Genomic DNA, 11,661 nt, shown 5'->3' with positions numbered 1-11,661 from the left:
AACCCTATAAAAGCAAGAAAGAGATATAACACTTTTCATTCACCCGTTTTGTAATAAGAGGTGATCACATTATGTTATCAAAAACAAGTTCTAGAAATCAAACCCAATTCTAATATTAGAAGGCTTAGTATACAAAGACGTTTAGGTTGATTGGCGATATCAGAAGGATTTGATAATGTAACTTGTCATTTAAGACTAAATAACTCTTTCCTAGTCAAATATTATAGGTGATACCAACCGTTACCTTTCATTGAATATTTTTAGCGTCTTGTCTTATGAAGAGTTTGCCTGAAACTTATCAGCACCGCCCAGTTGTCCATTCATTTGTATGTCAGACCGTAGCTTTTTTTTTGTTAGTTATGTTTCGTGGAATACTCGGGCAAGCAATTCATACCAAATAAAATGTCGCGAAAGGACTAGGTCGAGTAGAGCACAGTTCTTTGTAGTTCAAATAGAATGATCGGAAGCGAAGCAGCAAATCGACCTTACACGATTCTTAAACGTTATTACAATTCAGTTTCGGTTATAATACTACATTATAGCAGTTCATAATATAGATAGGACGGTGCGCGCTCTCTGATTGGTCAAAAACCCATGTTTTATCAGAGTATAAAACAGAAAAAGCGCGTTTCATTGTTTTTCGCCACATTACCTCTTTGTCATAAAGTAAATGAAGAAGCCTAAGCCGTGTATTACACTGTGATAAGACAATCCGGGCATTTGAGAACACTCGATCACGAGAAATGTAGAAAACACTCGCCTGCGGCACGTGTTATCCACAATTTCCTTGGTGTTCTAAAATGCCCGTCGTGTTTTATCACAGTGTAATACACGGCTTAGGTTTCTTTATTTCTTAATTGTTGAAATTTCTGGGTGCTGATTGTTTGCATTTTTTGATCCAACTGTAGCCCGCAGCGGTATCTGTGTGTGCTTTGTTACTGCTTACAAATTGAAGGCAAAAATTAATGTGGAGAGGTCTTTCCGTTTTAATTTCCTGTCTCGGCAAAGTTTGGAAGGTCAGGCTTTCATTGATCTTCTTAATCTGACAATCATAAGATCCTTATTTTAACAGCGGGTTACGAAATACCGACTTAAACTCGGAAACGTCCCAAAAGAATCGAAAGTTGCAATCGGTACCCATAACTTAATTCACCCTAAGTAATATCAGAAGTATATCGCTTCGAGGTGGTATGCTCTTGGTAATATACATGGAATGAGTAAAAGACTGGGTCTGAAGGCGACAACATCTGATACATTTGAACATGGATTGTGATTAAACAATTTTATTGCATAACACAATTAGCCCTGATTGGTTTTTAACCGTCCTGTACCAGAAGCACGCTAAGTGAACATGGTTATGGCGTAGTTATCATTAAATTCCGTTGTATTCTGTTAGTAAAAGGAAACGCCGCTCCTTCTTTACATACCCCGACACAAAAAGAGGGTAATTTGTGGAGAATGTGGAAGTGTGTTTAACGAAGCAGTGTCACAGTTTGTACATCTTGAAAACACAGCCTAAGTTTTCAAGCTTCTTCCTCATTAGAACATATCTTTTTTGTGTCTTTCTCAGTGTTTATTGTTAAGGAAGGAGCCAAGCAGAGCCAAGCAGATCAGTGTTGCAGAGCCACGGCCGAAAGCAAACGAGCAGCATGGAATGGGAGGGCTGCTATCTCCTCTACCCAGCTGCTGAGCGACCCATAGTGCACAATCTGCGGCAGACAGTTTCCCGCCCAGATTCGATTGATCAACCACCTTCATCAACGTTCAACCGATAAGTGAAGTCATCGTCATCATCGACATTGATATGAATAAACGTCATGGGGTATTTTTCTATTTCTACGATGTGTACGTAATTAATTAATTCATGGTGGTATACAACCCTTTTAATACCTAAACCCTGCAACTTGTGTTTGCAGCAAGATACGTAAACATGCGCCTGTTTTTTTTTTTTTTTTCTAAATCTTAAATTCATATATATAACTTGTCAAACGTCTAGCTGGATGTTTAGAGTCAAATAATGTTTCTTTTATTTTGCCAATGCAAGCTATTTTGCTTGATTCAATTAAAGCTGAAGTTTGCTTTATTGTATACTATGGCCTATGGTACCGCTATAATTTCGCCTAATTCCTCTAGGCATCATCATTCTTTAGCCGATAGAAAGAGAGGCTCGAACAATGTAATCCTGCGGAAAAATAAAAGGGCTTAACGCCTTCAGACTATATTGGGTCTAGACTTTTCCATGGCATCTTTCGCCTAGCACGATTAGGCTGTTCATAACAGCTACATTGTAGGTGCATATATGTATCTTTAAAACTGCCTGAGTGAAGAGTCCCTAAGCGAGTAGCCCAATGGTTACAACTCCGAACTGCTGTTCTGAAGGGCAAGCGTTCACGTATTATTCGATAGGCTCTGTCAACGACTGACTTCAAAACAAGCTCAATAACTGAGATGCAAGGCCATTTAAAAACCTTCATTAAGTTTTTGTTTGAATTTTTGAGGGGGCCTGGCTCAGAACTAAACCTCGGCAGCATTGTAGCTATTTAACGATTCCTAAGTAGGGCTGCAAATTACTATGAGGGTCTCAGTGGGGTTAACCGTTAGGTCCAAAATTTAGCAGTTAGCCTTAAAAGTTGAGAAATTTTAACCGTCAGCCGTAAACGAATGTACGGTGAATTTTATAGCTGGAATATCCCTGTGCTCAAGGAGGGGAGGGGACGGTAAAGGGTAATATCCCACAATGCCTATCGATCGTCCAACTTGGAAAATTGTGCCTATGTACAAGCTTCGAACAAGAGATTCAGTACGACTCTCAACTTCTTGGTAAGTAAATGGGCTTTCTTAATTTTATGGAGACTTAAACAACCTATGTAAGGCATATTGTAATTTGGTGGCTTTTTCTTAATTCTAGGTTACAGAAAAAGGACAAAAAGAATGGAGTGTAGGAATATCGAGAAGCCGCCATATTGCATACATATTGTTTACACGTAGGTAGGCTGTCTTGTATTATTTGATTTGACCGGAGCAAATTTAGTTTTAGTTTGGATATATCTTACAAAGGAGCTTCACGTTATATTTCTTGTATCGCTCCCTGTTCTAATTTGCTGAACAAGGCTTTTAAGTTTGTTGGAAAAGCTAGCGAGTTTATTTGGCATTGAAATGGCGGGAAATTTAAAACCCAGATGTATCAAGTGAGAGTTTTCATGTTAACATGCGCACCTTACTATTTTTCCAACTCAAATTTAAACCATCCAATCAAAATAACCTTTAAACCTTGTCTAGTAATTAATTTTAGTAATTTGTCCATGGACATGTATCAGTACATTGTGCAGACTGCAGGGATCATGTGTACTAACGGCATCTGCGATTGACTGTCGATTGATACCCTTGATTGACGTGTTGATCGGTACTCCATGGACATCCTGATCGATATTTGGTCGACACTGGATTGACATCTTAAACAACAGATGGCTGATAGTCAGCCAAGTGTCGACCGACTCACATAACCATCGACTGAGATGTCGATGGAGTGTTGAACAAGTGCCAACTGAGGTGTCAATTGAGTGTTGATCGAGGGTATCAATCGACACTCAACTGCGGATGCCTTTAGTACGCATGATCTGACAGCAGACCGGGTACAAAATGCAAACTAGCAGAGATGCCAACCTAGAAAACAAATCGAAATCTGGGAGATCACCAATTTTACCTTCACCTACACAAGTCAGGTGGTTCTAAGTTCCCGTCTCATTTGCTTTTAGTTGGAGTTGAAATCCGGGGTTGAAATAATTTCAACACATGTTGTGACACCGTATGGTTGTGGTTTTGTATTTTGATCCTTTCAGATGTTGCTCAATTTAATTTGGGGGACAAGGGCAGAGGTAATGATGACAAGGTGATGACACAGGGGAGGAAACTGAAAGCATTTTTTTTCTCCAGAAAAAGTCCACATACATTTAATTTTTTGTGCCCACTTTGCAACTGCTCTTGTGCTCCATGCCCACTCTCAATCTCGAGCCCTGTGCATTGCTTGTGCGCTAAAAAAAATTACTCGTAGCAAAAAATAAATGTCTGTGGACAGACTACACTTGATCTTAATTGGGCAATAACACACAAAGCTAGCAAGGTGTAATGCCCTTGGACTTAAAAAAACCTGACCTTTTAGTTTTTACACTCCAGGATTGCCAAATATAAGTTATAGAAATTAAAGAAATTGTGCTTTCCTTTGTGTATACCATTGTACATGGGAGTCTTAGGAAAGTAATGATTATGAAGGACAAATACTAAAATCTTACCCAGCATGTATATTTACATTTAGTATCTTTCCTTCTTCAGAGAATATCACGCATGAAATGCTACATGAAGAATCAACAAACTCTGTTTGGGAGAGAAGACTGGACAGCTTCAGATGCCATGTGTTGATGAGGTACGTTGATTACAGTTTACACATTCTGAGCTTTACTGGCCACAGCGGGGAACCTTCTTATCAGTTTAATGGGGATGCTGGTCAGAAATTTTGGAAAAAACCCCTTCGAGGTGCCAGAATCCATTTTTCAGGTTGTGGTTCAAGTTCATTCTTAACTTGAATAATTGCCTACATATTTTTTTTTTCACATTGTACATGTCAGTTTGAGAGCAAATTTTACTCCATTGGTCTTTCTGTCCTAGACTTCCTCTTGACCTTTTTTTTGTGTACATGTAACGTGATTTACTCTGAAGTGGTTAGTGTTAAAATGGCAAAGACTTCTGTCATGGATCAGTTAGACGGTGGGTTGTGCCAAAAATTCCTGAGAGAAAGTGATATTAGGGTACATGTTCTAGTCAGGGTGTTCACTTAATAAGGCTTTACAACAGTAACTGTGTTGTGATTTTGATAAATATTGCATGTGTAATACATGTAGTTCCAACCAAGTCACATTTTAATTGTTTATAAAGCATGAACAATGTTGAAGGACATACCAAATTCAAATTATGAGGGTTTTGCTGGTGTGCTATTTAGAATGTAGCCCATATTTGCATAAAATAGTAAGTACTCCACAAACAGCACTTTAATATGGATAATTTGGAAGTCCTTCACCAAATTAAGAACTCTCCTCTTTCACTTGAATAGGCAAAATGTAATATTCTTCCATGGGGGTCATATTTGCATTGAAGTTCATATTTGTTATTTAGCCCATATTTATTTTGAGGCTTTTGTGTTTGTGATCTACTAAGCTAGCTTCTATCTAGTCAAAGTTCTTGACTTGGGATGGAAATTATGGCCACTTTGCTTTTGCATCAACTTTTTTTTGTAGTGAAATTTTTGGCAGATGCATTTCAATAAGACAGAGAGAGTCAAAGATTTGACTAATTCCAAGAAGATTTTCGTAGGGAAAAGTTATAAATAAGTTGCTTTAGTCTGGAACAAAATAAGGGGTTAGTCATGAACGAGCTAAAAAATTGCTTGTAAAGATTTGAATCAAGTACATGTAGTAACACCTAAATTTCCAGTTTTTCTTTGCACCAAAACCAGTTTTGATCCAAAGGAACAATCAGCAAATGGATTGAATGATCTCTTTGGTTTGTTTTTCTTGGTTAAACCTGCTCTTTTATTTCTTATTGTACCAGGATAATCACAAAATCACTTATAGTTTTATTTATTTACTTTCTTACTTACTTACTTACTTATTTATTTATTTATTTATTTATTTATTTCTTCGACTGACTTATTACGTTACTACGATTTTTAGTTTGATTGTCACGCAACTCTACATTACCTTGGTCGTCACGCAACGCAACGCTGTTCTGCCTATTTTCCTCTAGAAAAAGTTGATATTTATTTTCCCTTAGAAAACGTTTACATTGTTTTTGTGTAACTATTTATTTTGTGAAATTGCATTTATTGATTATCGTTTTGTTTTTTTTTTTTCATGCAGGGTGCTGGATAGCTATGTACAATGTATGTGCTGTAAGTCAGGATTGACTGATCCAAGATCTAGTTAGAGGTAGAAAATTAATTTACTTCAAGATTATTCCAGAAGAATCAAAGCTGAGAATTCCTTTTCCTTTCTTATATAAGTCAATCAGTTTCACAGTTCAAACACCGTTGTAGCTACTATGTTGAATTGTCTGGGAAATGCAAAGTTTACGAGAAATATATTATCAGTTTTGAAATGTGGACGGTAAGACTGATCCGTACGGCCGTAAGAAAGAGGCGCAAAGGTTAAAGCAAGAAGATGGACTAGTGCGAAGTAGAAGCTATAATTTTGTAACAAAGGCTTACCAAGTTTCTACAATCTTGAGTAAGTGTTTGATGCAAATTGATAGGTTTTACTTTGTACCGGTTCAGCTTCTTGCTTTCATCTTTTTCGTCTCTTTTTACTGCCGTACGGATCATTCTCGTCGAACAAGGACAGAACAATATTTTTTTTGCCGTTTTTGAATTGTCTGGAAATTCAATTTAGAGATGTTTAATTTAGAGATATTTATTTTCAAATCGCTGATGCAAGTACAATGTTAAATTCTGTGAAATCAAAACTTTGTAAGTTTAAAAAAACAAATTTTATAAGCCAGTGTTTTGTCAATTTTTTTCGTAAGAGTTGTTTCCTTGATAGCATCGGTTTGACCGTGTTTAATTTTCCCATCAAAAGATTTAGGAAAAATACGGGCGCTCAAAATACGCATGCGCCTTTTATTAAAATTTTTTTCGCTATAGTTGCTGTAAGTAACTTCTGTTTAAATTTTTTATTTTTCCCGCCAAAAAACTTAGAAAAATACGGGCGCTCAAAATACGCATGCGCCGCTTTTTAAAATTTTTTTAGTCAGTAATTTTAAACGAAGAAATATTGAACAATAAAATTAGTTTTGCTCTGTGTGTGCTTACTTGATGTTGTTTATTAAGGTAATTTCCAGTCAACATAATAAATAGTTTTCATTGTAATCTTTATTATCTTTAATAAAATATTTCAATAATTACAATCAAGTATTAAGTGTGAAAATCACTTTATTCGCCTCAAGTATTCTCTAATTATAAGTTAAGCAGTTAATAGTAATCAATTAAAAGGTGTCAAGAAAAAATGTGCCCTATATATACTGACTTTTGGCGGGAAAATTTAGGAAAATTTGCACAGCGTTTCCCCTGACAACTTTCTCGGCAAAAAATTCAAAATGGCTTCCCTTACAATTTCCCACCAAAAAATATTTGAACATCGCCTCTGCAAAAAAGTTGAAAGTAAAGCACCAATTTGTTTCCTACACTTAAAAAAAAAAACCGAAACGATGTTTTAACCTCGTTGCTAACTGATTAAATCTCTCCGAAACAATTTGGTTTGTTCAAGCTCCTTGCACGAGATGATGTGTCGGATAAAAACCTTTTTCCGCCGATTCTCGTTTGTAACACAGGACAAATGAAATCAAAAGCATCAAGAAATGTACCCGTCCTAAACAGTCTGGAACAACAGTTATTAAGTTTTGGAGTAATACAGACAATTTCAACTGTTGTTTTGCTAAGAACGTCAAGAAATGTACCTATCCTAACCAATTGCAACGACAGTTAAAGTTTTGGAGTATTACAGTCAATTTCAACTGTTGTTTTGCTAAGAAACGGACCTGTCCTAACCAATTTGTAACAACAGTTATGGAGTAATGCAGGCAATTTCAATATAGAAATCAGCTCAACGGAAATTTAATGTCCTATATTTTATTTACTTTTTTTTGTAATTCGTATTAACGCTATGTCCTGTGTCCCAACGAGCGCCGGCAGTAAAAGAAATTCTTCCAATTACATGTAAATCTTTTTCAAACACTAAAACGTTATCATAAAACCCAAGTGCCTGGTTAACGAGACGCGATTATATCCTGCGAGTTAAACCCCAACCGTATTAAATAAGAACATTTGATTGAAATAACTAAAGTTTATACGGACCACAACGAAATAAAGGCGGTTAATATTTACGATGTTATTTTGCTTCTTCGCTGAGAAAATAGTTCTCAAATGGCAATGTAATTTAAAATTATGAAGGTAAACGAGACAATTGAGAAGTCAAGTTGTAATATTCATTTATTTACAAAAGAAACGGAACTTTTTTACATCAGATCAGAAAATAATTCTCAGCTCTTTAATTGAGCTATGTATAGCACAAAGAAAGAAACCTTCACTTTAAATTAAGAAGATAAATAAGACAATTGTGAAGCCAAGTCAATCACTGCAGGGTTTTTTTTCCAAAAGACTGTTGATTTTAAAACGTAAACAAAACGAAAATAATGCAAAGTTCTTTATTTTGGTTGTGTATAGCAAAAGTAAGTAATCTTAATGTAAAATTCTGAAGATAAACAAGGCAATTGTGGAGCCGAATTAATCATTGCAGGTCAGTTTTCTTTTCACAAATTGAAAAGTCAACAGTGAGCTAGAGAAATAGATTGTTTTTTAAATTATTCTACAGCGAATTTTTAATATTTTTTCTCCTGCACAATAAAAAGCTGAAAATCTTGATTTAATGTGGACATCAAACAAGACAATTATAAACCAACTAGCTTTATAATTCTCGGTGGTTTCTTTGTTTTAAAATCTGACAAGTTATCTAATGCAGTAAATTTGATTGTTAATTGTGCGGTTTTGTGGTCCGTATAACTTGAAAACTGGAAATACTGACTTTACCCAGATCTAATAATCTTAATATTCCACGAGCCAGGTATAAAGGTTTTATAACAAGCACTCAATATATGACAAGGGAACATGGGCATCTAGAAACATTCTCCGCCCGGACGCTTATTAAACAAAAACAAACCTAAAGAGAAACTACATCTGTCCTTTACGTTTTATAGGGAAATTTGCTTTTATTAATAAATGGTTTGAACCCCAGAGTAACGTAGTTCGTATTATTTCAGCATAGTGTAAAGTTGTTTGTTGAAATGTTGTGTGCATTTACTTTCACCGTTGTATTTGTTGCCCGTCAAGTCAAGACTAGCTTGAGATTTCGAAGAAGTGATAATTATATCAATAGTCAGTTGTCATCAAGTTTTGATTCATATATATAATATATCATTAGAAAATATCAGAAATATAAGTGGGTTCTGTTTCAGGTCGAGTCCGTTGGTTGGCTTTGTTGTAGGAGGAATTCGTTTGTGACGTGACAGTGATTGTTGTAAGATAGTGAACCAGCATTTCAAAGTCAGTCGCCACAAGTAGTTTGTACTGATATAAATCAACGCACTGAGCAAACTAATTGACATCATCGATTGTTTCGTGTCGTGCGTTGCTGTTCAGTCAGTCAGGGTTCCACGACCAGAAAAAAAACAACGGCTGTCGATTTGGTGAAATCTATTCCTTGTTTTCAAAAAGCCCATATTCTCTTGTCACATACAGTTATAGTAACGTATTAAGCACCGACTGTTTTGCAGACAGGACGAAAAGATCTTGAGAAAATTAAACAACACCAAACATTTATAAACTAGTTTTTCCCAAAACCTAAAAAATCGAATTTATTACAACAATTTCATCAGCATTCGAGTTTCAATTGTTTCTAAAATTGAATCAAGGAAATTAAGAATTTGCTCCGCACGAGATGAACTAAATCAAAATATATCAACAGTTGACGAAAACTAAGTGAAAGCTATCAAGTTCGCAATAATGTCTGCAAAAGAATCGGCAAATGGTGGCTGATGTTTAACCGCGTTTGAGATTTAAGTACTTTGTTCTATTTCCCAGTCCCTAATTGAGGCATTTTTGTTCTCCAACCAGGCAATTAGTGTGCGATTAGATGGCCCAAGAGTAACAGTTCTCTCTCGAAAATTAAAGTGCTTTGTTCCATTTCAGAGTCTCTAAAGCAAGAAATTGATTTTTTTTTTCGTTCCAGACAATTAGTGTGTTATTTCACGGATCAAGAGTAATGTTCCATTGCAATTTAAAGTACTTTCTGCCTTTTCCCAGTCTCTAGACAAAGTCCTCCTTTATCCGATCCAGATAATCAGTGTGCAATTATTCCTTAGTAAATTTGGACATTTTGCAGCCACCATTTTACCTAGTTATCTGACAATTTCAAAGTTCTTATCTTTGAAGAATTCCGTCTTGTTTGGTGACTTAAGTTTGTGCACTTCTCCGACTTCCTCTGTGCCAGAATTAGCTTTCTTGAATTCCTACAAAGAGAATTGAAAACGTCCGAGATCAGCAAATCCAGAAATGTTCTGAAGTAATGAATGCATGAAAGCTTCAGCAGACACTACAAATACTAAAGAGGCTAGGAAACTGGCAAATAACACAAGCCACAATATAACAGTTTAGTCATGATACAATATCGTAGATTCCACGAGCAAAGAAACTAAACAAAAGAACGAAAAACTTGGCAAGACTAAGTAATTACGACTATTACCTGAAAACATAAGAACTGGAGAAGACCTTTAGAAATCTACATGGCTATAATTTTGAAATTTTAGCACGCGTTTTTGCCTTCTAACAGGTAAAATAATTTTTTTTGTTACCAGACTCCTGAATTAATAGAGTGTATTCAGTTTAAACCTCGAGTCTTGATTTCAACGTTTCTTTCAAGGCGCATTAGACCACCAAACATCCTATAAAATTCAGTGAACAGTTGCAAAGCATTAGCTTTTACCGCAGTACTATTAAAATTGACCGCCTTTGAAATATCGCAAACGAAACACGGAATTTAAGATACCGCTTTGCTGTCCTGTTTCAACATGCGGCGATGCTCAAAGAGCTTCCAAACGAACAGCGAGTCCACATGTTCACTCTCTTGGGCAACAGATTGGTACTCGTACGCGTGTGGCCTACTGAACAAAATTAAGGGATTGTTTTCCAACAGCAGTGCTTACCTTTGATTGATAAAGAATAAGGTCTTCTTTCCAAGTGTCAGGTCCTTCCAGCATCACGCATCTTCTTCCTTCAGGAGTAAAATTGGCCCACAACCGGACAACACGTCTTCACTCATCAACAAACAGTTTGAAATGTGCAAGACTCTACGATTGCTATGAATATGGATTAGAAACCCAAGCCAATCGCTCGCAAACGGGGAACAAAACCGACGTGTGAACTTGTTGGACGCTTTTTCTAGCAGCCAATCATAGAGCGCGAAAAAAGAGAGCAGTCATGCCTTTATGTATGCAGGCTACGAGAATTTGTTTGTGACCATCCATCTTGTTTTGTTAATTTACCATGTTGTTAACAATAAATTAAATGTTTTGCTCACAAACTAGGACCGAAACGAATTAATAGTATGTCGCGCCTTTCTAGTCAATATTCAAAGAACTTTAATATGGTACACATTCATAATAAAAGTATGGCAAGATTCTTAAAAGAATTTCCACATCAAATATATTTCAAATGGCAGAAAAGAAGATTATACAAAAACATAATATCCATTCTGTTTGACACAAAGAAGAAAAAAAGAGCGGAGTCCCCCGACTGGCGTCGAGCGTATGTAGGTCCTTCCGACCGCACAGCAGGTCAGATGCGTAACCGACTGGGCTACCGGGGTCCTCTTTGACTAGGTTAGACAATTTAATAGCTAAATACTTTAAACAACGATATAGGTGTTTCTGACAAACTCATTTTGCTTTTACAAATGTGCCATTAAGAAAAATTGTCAGACCTGAAAGAGATTGAGGTCTGCAGTAACTTATAACTCGCAGCCCTAGCAAACTTTTCAAAGCTGCCAAGGCTAAGGCTAAAGTTTG

At 36.3% G+C, this 11,661-nt stretch overlaps 1 long non-coding RNA gene across 1 annotated transcript; it reads left to right on the top strand.

Moving 5' to 3' along the window:
- The first annotated feature begins 1,578 nt into the window (after positions 1-1,578).
- On the top strand, positions 1,579-6,845 carry LOC149108246 (uncharacterized). The gene is made up of 4 exons (XR_016209095.1): positions 1,579-2,820; positions 2,909-2,988; positions 4,330-4,420; positions 5,910-6,845. It is a non-coding gene; the product is annotated as an uncharacterized LOC149108246 (long non-coding RNA).
- The last annotated feature ends 4,816 nt before the right edge of the window (positions 6,846-11,661 follow it).

The sequence above is a fragment of the Orbicella faveolata genome, unplaced genomic scaffold, assembly GCF_042242905.1.
Source record: "Orbicella faveolata isolate gen_17 unplaced genomic scaffold, um_ofav_v1 contig_26, whole genome shotgun sequence".
Classification (NCBI taxonomy): Eukaryota; Metazoa; Cnidaria; class Anthozoa; order Scleractinia; family Merulinidae; genus Orbicella; species Orbicella faveolata.
This window is presented reverse-complemented; position numbering and strand designations above follow the sequence as displayed.